At 43.0% G+C, this 12,855-nt stretch overlaps 1 long non-coding RNA gene across 1 annotated transcript in view; it reads right to left on the bottom strand.

Moving 5' to 3' along the window:
* Positions 1–8,579: 8,579 nt before the first annotated feature.
* The window catches only part of LOC123521276, an 11,064-nt gene continuing 6,788 nt past the window's right edge, over positions 8,580–12,855 (bottom strand). Inside the window, exon 3 of the long non-coding RNA XR_006679746.1 lies at positions 8,580–9,224. This is a non-coding gene — a long non-coding RNA (uncharacterized LOC123521276). The remainder of the gene's footprint in view (positions 9,225–12,855) is intronic.

Here is a 12,855-nt window from a genome sequence, read left to right as displayed (position 1 = left end):
TATCATTCCTATTACTATGACTGAAAAGTTAGACAGAATGAGATAAAATGAAGACTACCCCAGCATTATTTTATATTAAGATAAAGAAAAATAACTCAGCTCACAGTTTCTGACCTCAGTTAATTTTCTTCTTTTAAAATTGGAATAGAATATAAATGAAATTATTTTACTTAAATGCGATCCTTTTCCTTTTTTAATACAGTTCATGTATAATTTAACTATCTTGTGTGGTTGATAACATGTATAGAAATTCACTAATTATGTAAAACTATTTCATTATGATCTCAATGGGGTGAATATATTAGTTGGGGTCATTATTTCAATCTTGTAAAAGTTCCATTAACATTAATTTCCTTTATCCAACTTATTGCTGTCAAATTTAACAGAATAAGCAATGAGGAAACAAATGATAGAAAATAGGAAAAATACATCTTGGAAACTAATATTTGAGCAAAGACTATTCCTAGATGGAGCCCTGTTCATATCTTAGTCGTCTTACTTATCTTGGATAGAGTTGCGACCAAATTCTGCGGAATCATCAGTATTGCAATCATTGCAAATGTTAGCAGTTTCTACTGCATGCATGCGCATTTCCTCTGTGTGTGTGTGTGTGTGTGTGTGTGTACATGGATAGATAATCTTATTTTCTGATCCCACCCCCAATTATTCAATAGCACGTTCATTACACAGCATGCTGGCCGTGGAGAGAAGTGATCAAAAGTGGGGAAGAGCATCAATGCAGGCTAATCCAAGCTCAGCTGCATAAAGTGTGAGCTGCTCAATGCAAAGGGAGAAAATGCCCTGGGAAATCTACTTCCTGATTTTCAAGAGAGAACATTTTTAGGACAGTCCAAGGAAAACTCCAGTAAATTGGTGATTTGGGACCATTAAAGAATGATGATTTACAACACCCACTTGCTATGAGCTGTATGCCTTATGGTATGGCTTATTTTCTATTCCCAGCTAAACTATAAATGTGGCTATTATTCCCACCATTTTAGCGCTGAGGTTACTGAGGTTTATAGATTAAAGGGAGCACTGGTAGAGCAGTGCTTTAACCCACTAGAGGGTCCAAAAGATAAAATATTGAGCAATGTTTCCATAAAGATTACCACCCCACCCCAAAAAACAATCTCTACCATTGAGTCGGTGCCAACTCCTGGCAGCCTCGTTGGTCTAGGAAACCCTATGAGGGCAGTTCTGCTCTGTCCTACGGGGTTGTGTCAGTTGTAATTGACTCTCTGGAACACAACAACAAAACGTATTGCAGATCCTTGCAGAACTCTGCAGATGTTACAAAGTTGAGCCTCTGTCGTTTGATATTACTTTAAATTGCAGGAATCTGCAAAGCCTGCTCCTCAGGCAACCTTTAAAGTATGCATTTAAAATGATCAATATTCTAGAAGGATATACACCTTCTACTCAATTGCAAGTCTCCACAAATAGGATGAAATCACCTCAAAATATCTTTAGCCAGTTGGTGAGCTGATGCTCTCAAGCACTGCTTGCTCTCTTAGGTTGTGGTGTAATTGCTGTTGCACTCACACCTCACTTATTTTATTGAGATTGCAAATACCAGGTCATTGTGTGAACATAGGCATTATATGTAAATAGAAGATAACCATACCAGATTACGAAATGAAAGGCATACTACTGAGCTCTGACATAACTGCCAAATTACATCCTAACAGAATTCCCAAACCACTGGGAATCATAGCTCAGCCAAAGTGACACATAACCTTAGCCATCTTGGTTAGGGCGACTCTCATCTAGCATATTGGCATTTGTTACTGACAGATGCATGTCATTAATGAGGAAAACAAGTTGATAGATTTTTTTTTTTTACTATATTAAATAGAAAATGGTACAGTCAATAAGTAAAGAATAGGTATAGTTGAAAATGCACTTCTTCATTCCAGAGAGGTGAATGGTTTTACCAGGACATCACCGGTCAAATAAAATATATCTTATTTCCTCAATTCTCTGATGGTATTTTGCAATTCCTGCACATGCATGTGAGCATAGGACATTGTTAAAGGAAGACAGAAGAAAGATCCATTCATTTGGAATTGTGGCACTGGCGACGACCACTGAAAGTATCATGGACTGGCCCAAAGCCACCAAATCGGTCTTGGGAGAAGCACAACCTGAATGCTCCTTACAAGTAAGGATGGTGAACCTTTGTTTCACATCCTTTGAACATGCTACCAGGAGAAACCAGTCCCTGGAGAAGGACAGCATGTTTTGTAAAGGATGAAAACAAAGGAAGACCTTCAATAAGATGGATTGACACAGGGGGTGCGCCAAGGGGCTCGAACATAAGAATAATTGTGAGGCTGGCATAGGACCTGTGGTGTCCTGTTCTGTGGTACATAGGGTTGTTGTGAGTCAAAAATGGACTCAATGGTACCTAACAAAACAAGATGGTGTATTTCTTCCTTTAGTTGAACACTCAGGAGCTGGGGTTTGTCCTATAGTCCATGCAAACTCTTAGCCAGGGTTTTCCTCTAAAACCTGCCATAAACTTGAGGATACGGTCTCTCAGAATCTTATCCCCCAGGTTAACTCTCACAGAGAGGTCAACTCAATGTCGGGCAACCATGATGCAATCGTTGGTGAATCTGAGCTTCACATTACAGAACGGACTGAAAATATTCATAAGTGCATATTTTGTCACACGATATGCTTATCTGAGTGATGCCTATGTATGCGTTATTTTCGTGTATGATGTTTATAAAACAGAGAACTGCCCAACATTTTAAATAAGAACTGTAGAGCATTTGATAGTCACTATTTTGCCATGATCTCAAATTATTGCCTCATTACTGTCCGTAATACATAGCAAGAAATATTTCCAACAAAATCACAGGTACTGCCAAGTACAGTAGATGTAAAACTACAATGGCTTACTAGTTTCCAAATAATCCCCATAGGAAACAGTTTAGTCTAGACTATTATCTTGATAGTTCATAATTAGGTTCAATAATAAAGCTTGTTTTGCTGACCTAGGTCAGATCGGCATGTCCACAGCATCTGGGCTCAGTGACCTTGCTTTGAGAGGGTATTGTTAGAAAATCCATTATTATCATCACATACACTTCAGAGAAGTGGCTGTTTTGTGAATTGATGGGGTGATGTTGCCACTTTAGATAAAAGAGTCCATGAATTATTGACTTAATGAGTTAATGTTGCTTGATTTCACAACAAAGTCTTTATAGTCTTGATGCTATTTACTGAGCACATAATCACAGCCTATGAGGGAAAGCACAGGTAATAGGCGGTGCTATGCATTCATGAGCCACCTCAAATTTTAGAGGCCTGGGTTTCATAGAGGCATCAGTGCCTCTTTCTCTGGAAGACATGACACCTTGCTCTGTGTGTCTAAGGCTGACTCTTGAATAAGTGCTCAAGTCGGCTTTCATTTTTGTCCTGTAGACACAGAGCAGTTAATTGCTTTTTCCCCCTCCCCCAGAGCCCATGTTGGGCACCAGGCAAGGCCTTGGGGTCTGTCCTGTGCAATTATTGTGGCAGTGTGGTAACGTGGTTGCTGAGTAGAAGTTCAAAAACAGCCCACAGAAAGAGCACCATCACAGGGGAGACAGCATTGTCTTCATGCACACCATGTCAAGAGGGCTCACAAGCATCAATGACGATGATGTTTTTCCTTCCTATTAAGCTCTTGAATGGGGAAGATTGTGAACCCAGACCTAAAAACAGAATTTTCTAGAGAAGCTAGTGAACGGGTGGCACACAGTGATTCAGCAGGCCGTCGCTAATTTTGTTTCTGCCTCCATTTAGGCGAACTGCTGAAACAAGAGGTTCAAACATAGTATCAATCCTGAGCAAGGTACGGGGCCAGGCAGTGTTTCAGTCTGTTATACGTGACGTCTCTGTGGGTGCAGGCTGACTAGATGGGCACTACCACGGAAGCAACCATTCATCTGAAGCTGCCTATCTGCTAAGAACTGTATATAAGGGGTAATTTTTAAAAGTACAGTGAATCCTCGTTTATCTCGGTTAATCGGTTCTAGACCCTACCGTGATAAATGAAATTCCGCGAAGTAGGATTCCTTATTCAAGTCGAAATGGCGTGCAACCTCCATGATTTTCTTGCCATCTTTGATCATATCCAAAAGTTTTACCTTTTCCTGGATGGTGAGCATCTTCCTCTGGCGCTTATTTTTATTGTCAGAAGGCTTAGGAGAAGCAGCTCGTTTAGGAGCCATCATAGGGCTTAGATAAAATTTCTTAAAAATCGCAAACAATTACAGTACACTGTACAAAAGCAAAAATGCATCTGATACGTAGCTCCGATACGTAGCGATGCAGACAGAAGCGTGTACAGTATGAGCTAATCAGTGGCAGTAATGACAGAGCATGTGCTGTTACGCAAAAACCACGATAGAGTGAAGCCGCGGAAGTCGAAGCGCAAAGTGGCGAGGGTTCACTGTATTGCTATATAATCATAGAAACCTTAATTAAGCAAAAAATATCCCAATGGGAGGCTTTTACTTCTAAAACTAGTCTCCACGTAGGTCTATACACTTGTAAAGGCAGTGTGTCTATTGTTCTGACTGTCCCCTGAAGGATGCCGTGGGCACCACATCAAACTGGCAGTTTGGGCATCCCTAAGGGACCCAAATCTTGTACCTTTTAAATGTACTTTAAAATTTGAGAACAAAAAGAAATCCAAAGGAGCAGGCTTGGGACTGTAGGCTGAATGGGGTGAGATTTTCCAATGAAATGCTTATAGAATAGCCCTTGCTACACTCACTGAACGAGTTGCACAACTTGCCTCGTCTTTTTCTCACCAGGGAAGTTTGTAATTTTAGGAACATTTCTTCAATATAAGCCAAGCGATCATCCGGAATCCTTCAAGAAACTCAAGATTACCTCTTAAAGCTGATCGCTATCAAGTTGATTATGACTTATAGAGACCCAGCCCCTATGGGTTTCTGAGATTTAGCTCTTTACAGAAGTACAAAGCCTTGTCTTCCTCGGAGCAGCTGGTGGTTTTAAACTGCTGACCCTGTGGGTAGCAACCCAATGAGTAACCAATACACTACCAGGGCTCCTGAGATTACCCCTCGGAAATCCCAAAATACAGCTGCATAACATTCTGAACTGACCTCTCTCCCTTGAGTTGAACTGCCAAAACAGAGCCCATGGACAACCACTCTTTGTTTGGATCTTGGTTTTTGGCCTTTTGAAGGCTTCCTACCAAGAGGAAGACAAGTGAGATACGGAGAGAACTTGCCTGCAGCAACCAAACCACTGATCTCAGAAACTTGTTTAAACATGTTTTGCTTGGAATAAATCCATACCTGTATGACCCAGAACCCTAATAGCTCTACTTTTTACTTACCCTTGCGCAACAGTATTTCATCTGGTCCTCCCAACAAACTAACCAGGAGGTGGTCTCTTCTCCATTTCCCAGAGAAGGAAACTGAGGCGCAGAGAGAAATCATCCCCCCAGAGTCACAGAGGCTGCTGGGGGTCAGGATCAGAGTGGGACCTGGCTGACTCCCAAGCCCAAGTTAGTAGCCAGTCTTCGGGACTGTAGGCTCTACACAGAACCTCTTTTCACACCTTTCATCTTCATGGTGTTAAATAGCTTAGAAATCTCTCCACCTATTAGATATCTTTTGTAAATCAGCTCACTGTCTCTAAATCAAGTCCAGAGACCAGAATATTCAAGGTGGCTCACATTTCAGCCCCAGAGTAACTTCCCGGCCTTACCTCCTGGGTAACTTATCCCTGTATCCTTTCGTCTCTGCTTCCCAGAATACTCTGTGCTTTTCATGGCTCAGATTGTCCTTTTTGACTTCTGCTGAAATGCAATCCTTTTCAAAACCTGCTCTTCAGCTTGTGGATTTCCTGATGCCTTTCTGACCTTACCCACTCACTTAAAAACTATTTCATACTCCCTTCTCCACACCCACACTTTCCTTCTCTTAGCCTATTGGATCACGGTCTGAAGTCTTCTAGCTTCCCTCTGTATAAACTGAGAAGTCTTGGAGGGCAGAAACGATGCCTTACTCATCACTGTATCGGTAGGGCTGACTTTCATTTTTGGCATGAGGGTACTTATGCTTGTTGAATGAGTAACTAGATCATGGAATGGTCATGAGGGAACAGCGAGATGGATGATTTCAGCCGATGTTGATTGTTCAAAGTTCCGCCATGTGATTTCACAGTGAAAGCGCGATTTTGAAAGTGTGGGAATATTACCTTTCCTGTGTATCCTTTTGTTCCAGCCTATGCTTTCTTATTTATATTGATTTATTAGAACCCAGACATCGGATGATAGAAGAAAGGCTGATAGATTACAGTTTCTCTTCCCAGCTCCCAGGCCCTACTTTCTCTCCCTTCAAGGAGCATTGAGACCAAATGGGGGAACACTTGGCTTGTTCCATCATAGACAAGGGACTTAATCACACAAGTTGCTTAAGAGCTCAGTTTCCAACAAAGCCCACATGGAACAACATATCAGCCTGTGTGATCACGAGGTGTTGAACGGATCACTGAAGACAAATGGGTGCATAAGCAAATGTGGCGAAGAAAGCTGATGGTGCCCGGCTATCAAAAAGTATAGCTTCTGGGGTCTTAAAGGCTTGAAGGTAATCAAGAGGCCATCAAGCTCAGAAGCAACAAAGCCCACATGGAAGAAGCAAACCAGCCTATGCAATCACGAGGTGTTGAAGGGATCAGTTATAAGGCATCATCAGAACAAAAAATCTTACCATAGTGAATGATGGGGGGAAGTGCGGAGTAGACACCCAAAGCCCATGAGTAGGCCACTGGAGATCCCCTTGCAGAGGGGTCTCAGGGAGGAGATGAGCCAGTCAGGGTGTGATATAGCAACGATGAAAAATACAACTTTCCTCTAGTTCCTAAATGCTTCCTCCTCGCTCCCACCATCATGATATGAATTCTGCCTTGCAAGTCTGGCTAGACCAGAGGATGTGCACTGGTGCAGATAGGAAATGGAAATACAGGGAATCCAGGGCGAATGATCCTTACCGGACCAGTGGTGTGAGTGTCGATACTGGGAGGGTAGAGGAAGAGTGGGTTGGAAAGAGGGAACCGATTACAAGGAACTATATGTGACCTCCTCCCTGGGGGATGGACAACCGAAAAGTGAGTGAAGGGAGACGTTGGACAGGGCAAGATATGACAAAATAACAATTTATAAATTATCAAGGGCTCATGAGGGAGAGGGGTGCGGGGAGGGAGGGGAAAATGAGGACCTAATGCTGGGGGCTTAAGTGGAGAGGAAGTGTTTTGAGAATGATGAGGGCAATGAATGTACAAATGCGCTTTACACAATTGATGTGTGTATGGATTGTGATAAGAGTTGTATGAGGCCCTAATAAAATGATTTAAAAAAAAGGAAATAGTGGGTAGAAATCTAATAATGTAAAACACATGTTCGTTGTCTATAACAATGTATCTGAAAGACACTAGATCTCCGAGTTAACCCACTGTTTTACAACATTGATTAAATCTAGCATTTGGAACAACAAAAAAAAAAGAGCTCAGTTTCCTTATCTGGATAATAGAATAATACCATACTATCAATTGAGCCATGGTGCCATCGTGGGTGATAACCGCCGGGTCAGTAGTTCAAATCCACCAGCCAATCTATGGAAGAAAGAGGACGCATTCTGCTCCCATGAAGCTTACAGCTTCGGAAACCCACAGGTGCAGTTCAGCTCTGTCCTGTAGGGTCACTGTGAACAGGAATAGACTGGAAGGCAGTGACTCTTTGGATTGTTCCCTTTGTCTTACATCCTTACCTGTGGGTTCTCACTCACATCTTCACATTCGAAGGACTACTGTGTCAGGAAGTGCTTTCTTGTGCTGAGCTAAAATATGTCGGCTTGAACTTCATCCATCAGTTCCAAGTCTACACATAGAACAGTGTAGAGCATGCCGAAACCTTGTTCTGCATAATATCTTTCAGATGACAAAAATACCCTGGTGTGATACACATATACGCTCTATTTAAGAGGTGCACATGCTAGCAGGTCCTCAGAGCCACATCATGAACCAGCGATAGAGAGACAAATCCTAATTTATTGTCCCATCCTTTGCTAATTGTATTTTGGCATGGGAGACCAGGTGGCATAGAGGAAAAAAAAAAAAGATTCCCAAGTCATTTGTTCCTGGACTCAATTCCGGACTCTAATCCAGATTGATTTAAGCAGGCCACTTAGTCTTTAAGAGCTAATAAATAAAATAATGATAATAAGGCTACCATAAAGGATAATTGGTGGATTAAATACCATGACTGTTAATAAACAAATATGTCTAACACTTAGAAGATACCCTAAAAATTGTTGTCCCTGTTTCTTATAAACTTTCTCCTTCTATGAAATAATCAATGACTTTAGTTGAAAGAAAAGAGTAGCACTCACCATTTGGTTTCCATGCTAAACTATGTTCTCAAGTAGCAAATATTTAAGCAAAAGTATCCAATAAAATGATAGTAAAAGCTTTCCAATATTCTAATAAATGGTTATTGTCAATTCATTAAACATGAACAACTTCACTTGTTATTTTATTGTATGATTTTTCCCATTTTATTTTATTAAAGAAGGCAGGAACAATGGCAATGCTTTTAGGTCTTGTTATCTGGGGGTTACATGGTGGCAGAAGAAAGGTTGAAAGTCTTCTGTGGTTCTTAAAAGGTTGGAAACTGCCAAAACAGTTAAAGCTTTGAGCAATGGGGAATTGGAGCTCAAGTCTAGAGAGTGTGTGTTCCTGAATTCACTCCCATCTCCCTAGGCCTCTTGCTTCTAAACCAAAAATCAGAGTAATAGGAAGGGAGGCAAGCTTCAGGCCTTGGGGGGGAGTTTCCACTCCCTAGATGTGGAGAAGCGCTCAATATTGCCCTTCCCCTGAGAGCTCCCAGACAGTCCACTTTCTTCCACGTTACAGCGGCTGGGGTTCTCTGTCTTCAAGACATCTCCCAGGGATGCATCATGGACCACACCCCACTGCGCGGTTCATCTTCCATGGGGCTGGGAAACCTTTGTGTACACGATGTTCATGGATAGGAGATGAGAAAAATACTTGAATTGAATGTCTGTGGGACACACTGAATTGAACCAAGAATTGAACCAAGAAATGTGACCTGTGTCCAAGGCAGAAGAGACCATCGTCTATGGAACATTTTCTCACCCTGACCTCCTTGTTTCTGGTGGCACATTCGATGATGTCTGCAGAAAAAAGCATGCAAAAAAAAAACAAGGGTTTGTATTTTGTATCAGCTCCCATCTGTGCATTTGCCCTCTTTCTATCTTTGTCACCACAATGTATTATCCTTTTCCAGATCCAACAGTACCCTTTGTTTTCTCCCACACCACAAAAGCCACTCTCAGGAGGAGTCGTCATGAGTCACTCTTCCAAAGTTGAGTCTCACCCACCAAGTTCTCTAACCTCCTCACTATCAAGAAGCTCATTGCTAAATGCCATGATCAGAGGAATAGTTAGTCTTTCTGCCTCTCTCTACTTGACTTTTGAGTTGTCGTTTCAAATGCAGATTCCCATTGTATTGTTTGAAATGTGTTGTGAGCAGGTAAACCTCTTGAAAAGCGTTTTGGAAGAAAACAGGAAGTCAATTCCAGTTGCCAATGTCATCCAGTCTTATAGCATTCCATCACCTTTTACCCACCAGAGGGCTTCCGTGGATGCTGTTGAGGCTGTTGATGACTTGGACAGCTCCTAATTCCCATTGCTCCCCCTTCTTGGGCTCTGTCTTCAGCTTCTTTGCTGTCTCCTCTTCTTGCCCCAAAGCAGACACATTTTCTGGCATTTTGTCCGTGTCCACTCCTCTTTCCTCATTTCCTGCATCCTGCATCTTGCATTTCAGCCTACGGTCCCTCCCATTGTAGATCCTGTCACCATTAGGGTTCAAGGGGCACTACAATATCAGTGGTGTTCAAATCTGGGTGGTTAGTTCAGCCTCAAGCATGTCCTGTGGTCTCTTCAGTAGCCCAAACGTCCTGCATTTCCAATTCACACATGCACCCCTTTATTCCCCTTTTTTACTTTGTTAATGATGTCACCAATGTCCGGAGTCTCCTACACTCGAGACCTCAAAAGCCTCTTCTCTTTGTTTTCCATCCCATACCCAATCAATAGCCAACCTCCGCCAGAATAGCTTCCTCTGTGGCCCACATTGGTCTCTCATCCCGTTTCTATTACTGTTGCCTCTGCCATACTAGGGACCTTTTAAAAGTTCCCTTGAAAATCAGCCTCTCTACTTTAGGGTTTCTCCCTGCCCACCCCAATATCTTTTCTGCACTGTCTCGGTCATCTTCCTGAAATGCCTTCTTATTGTTGTCACCCCTGTTTGATACCCCTGATATCTCCCTAATGCACACAGAGCAATGGCTAGATGGCTTAGCCTGATAAGACTCTCAAGAATTGGGGTCAGACTCTCATCAGACTTATTCCCCTCTCTTCCCCCTGCCTTCCAGACCCTGAACACTTTCCTGGCCCCAGACCTGAGTCAAATGCTTCCCATCACTTTATCAAAATCTTGCCTAACTACTTAATGCCACACAAAAGCATGCCTATCCATCTCTCTGGCCACGATGTACCTCCACCCCCTGTATTGTTTCACTGCTCTTAGAGGGAACGGCTTTTCTTTCCTTGTTAACATCTATTTGAAGCATCCCTCTGTGAGGAGAAACCAAACGAGTTGTTTTACCTGCCTGTTCCTTCAAATTCTCTGAATGATTCCGTGAAGTGGATCTTAGGAAAGCTATTGTAGAGGTAGGAAATGGAGACTCGTGGAGATTACGTTGTTTGACCAAGGTCAAGTGGGTCAGGAGGTGCCTTTCCTCCTCAGCTCCATGCCACATACCCTGACTCCGCCAGGTCAATGACAGAGCAGCTTTGACTTTGGATTGTCCTAGTTCTTAGCTTGGTTTTTCTCCTTTCAGACCCTCTTTGGCTCTTTGGTTACTGTTGCCTTTTAAAAGTTTCATGATTATGCATAATGTATTCATCGAAGGGCAGCATTTCCTGTAATTTATGTCCCTTCATTTTACTGCTCAGCAATTTCTGAGGATTTAACCTCCTACGGTCCCCGTTGTTGTCCTATATTTACACACCGCCTCTGCCAGGAGGAGTCTGTGTGCAGTCGAAAAGTGGGGAACACAAAGGGCACGTGCAAGGAGGACGAGCCAGTAAATGCCCCTCCTAACAAAGTCTGATTGGTCAGGACCCAAAGCACATCAGTTTACCTCCCTGCCTGTGTTCATCTTACGAAATAACAGGAGAACTTGAGTCTCTTGACTTTTGGATACCATCCCCTGGTATCCAAAGATTCTTGGGAGACTAAGCTGCTGGCCTCAAAGGCCCTTTGTGGCCACTGTGCATTGCCTGCTGCTCCTCTTCCTTAGCCTGCCTGGCTGCCTGTTCCTCCCCCGCTGACAGGCCAAACAGTACTAAAACCTCACCTCAGCTGGCTCTCTGCTCCCTTTGTTTCTTATATATTGTTGTGCCGTTGCCCTAAGGCCAAAAGATCTTTGGGGCAGTGGCCCTGTTTGGTGTTTGCCACAATTTCATTTACTGAACATCTCTATGTACATTTATGATGCCATATAACTAATAATAAAAACAGGACAGCCTGGGGCATCGTTTTTTATTGTCAGCTCTGTGGCAGCTGTGAGGGCTGGGGGTGGTGAGGGACTGGGAGTGCAGGAATGGTCCAAGCCCTCCCTCTGACTGAGCCCAGGCTGCTGAGCCATGTCTGCCCTCTCAGGGCTGTAGCCTGAGCTGCTCAGCTCCCCAGGGCTGCAGCCACAAACCATCCCTTGTCCGGACCTTCTCCAGAGTCACCAAAAGCTCTCTAAACTAGGCAAAGGTCCAAACAACCAGAGCAGGGCATCCTGTGTGCTACAGGGGAGCTGCCTGTGCTCTGAACCCCACTACTTTTCTGAGTGGACAGTTTGACCATCTCTCTGCATGCCAGCTGGATGAGAGCACCTGTTCACCACTGCCTGTTGCTAAATGGATGTGGCTCTCCTTGGATACCATCAGTTGTGCCGTAAGCCATAGAGATGGCTGGGTTTCAAGCAGCCGTTTGTATGCACTGCATCTTTTTGTAGCTGCCTGCTTGCTGTGCATGAGGCCTAGGTGGTCTATGCCCCCATAACCTCCGACTTGGCCTTCAGCATGCTGAAAAAGCCATTATAGGTATAGACACACAGAATATGGCTCCACTGAAACATATTGAGGAGGTGGTCAAGAATAATGTAACTAGCCCTGACTGTGCAATTCAGTAGACTGACTTCGTGTTTCAAGTCTGCTTTTATTAGCTGTGTGATGCGGAGCAAATGATTTAGCCTCTCCGAATCTCCATTTTCTCTTCTAGAAGTGGGGAGAAGGGAATAACTCTCTACCTCACAAAGTTGTAAGAATTTTATATATACCGGCGGCATGAAGGTTATACATTGGGCTGCTACTTTGCAAGTCTACAGTTCAAACACACCAGCCTCTCTGCGGAAGAAAGAAAAGACCTTCTACATCCATAGGAGTTACAGTGTCAGAAACCCACAGGACCAATTCTACCCTGTCATAGAGGGCCACTATGAGTCCACATCAACTTGGTGGCAGGGAGTGAGAAAGTATATATTACATATGAATATATGAAATATATGCTGTATGTGTATGTACATTATTATCTATACACATGTATAATTAGAGGGCCTCAGAAATGAATGGAAAGTGGAATTAAAAGGTAATGAAATTTCCCTGTGAACTTTTGGAAACATATATGCATCTATATATGTCCATATCTCTCTCTCTCTCTCTCTCTAGGGCTTCCGTGGATGCTGT

The sequence above is a fragment of the Echinops telfairi genome, unplaced genomic scaffold, assembly GCF_000313985.2.
Source record: "Echinops telfairi isolate 266 unplaced genomic scaffold, ASM31398v2 ScPeMD7_8;HRSCAF=38, whole genome shotgun sequence".
Lineage (NCBI taxonomy): Eukaryota > Metazoa > Chordata > Mammalia > Afrosoricida > Tenrecidae > Echinops > Echinops telfairi.
The sequence above is the reverse complement of the archived record's forward strand: the minus strand, read 5'-3'. Positions and strand labels throughout refer to the sequence as shown.